Below are 729 nucleotides of genomic sequence, written 5' to 3'. Positions count from 1 at the left end.
CTCCCCTGATTTAAAAAGAATTTTCTGACAACTTCACTCTCAGGTAAGAAGTCTTGAGAACTTTCTCCAACTGCACTGCATGGAGAGACTGATTAATTTACTGCCTTCTTTTCCTCCATTTCCACTGTAGTTTTTGAGTGGTACATGGTGATTACACATAAATTTTTCCATTTATTTATTTATTTATTTATTCACTTTATAACCTGGTCATGGTCCATTCTTACTTCCTCTTCACATCTGAAAAGGTGTGCTACCCCACTGGTATTACCCCAATCCTGGCACATCAAGGCTCTGCAGGGCTAGGCAAATCCTCTTCTACTGAGGCCAGACAAGAAAACCAGTGAGGGAAACGAATTTCACAGATCTACAGTAGCTTTAGGGACATGCCCTGGTCCAGTTGCTGGGAGATTTCACCACACAGGTTGTCCCCAGATATCTAACAGCACAGAACTCAATGTGCATATGTGTTTGTGTCTATGTGCTGTGATATTCCATAAAAGCTGTCATAACTTAATATTTATGCTGTCACTTGAACCATAATTTAAATGTGATTTATGATGTTAATAGAAATTTCTTATCTATCACACACATACACACACATACACACACACACACACACACACAGAACACACTCCATCTTTCTCTGTCTCTCTGTCTTTCTGTCTCTGTTTCTCTGTGTTTCTCTCTCTCTCTCTCTCTCTCTCTGTCTCTCTCTCTCTCTCTCTCTCT

Source organism: Mus pahari, unplaced genomic scaffold (assembly GCF_900095145.1).
Source record: "Mus pahari unplaced genomic scaffold, PAHARI_EIJ_v1.1 scaffold_8293_1, whole genome shotgun sequence".
NCBI classification, from domain to species: Eukaryota; Metazoa; Chordata; class Mammalia; order Rodentia; family Muridae; genus Mus; species Mus pahari.
This window is presented reverse-complemented; position numbering follows the sequence as displayed.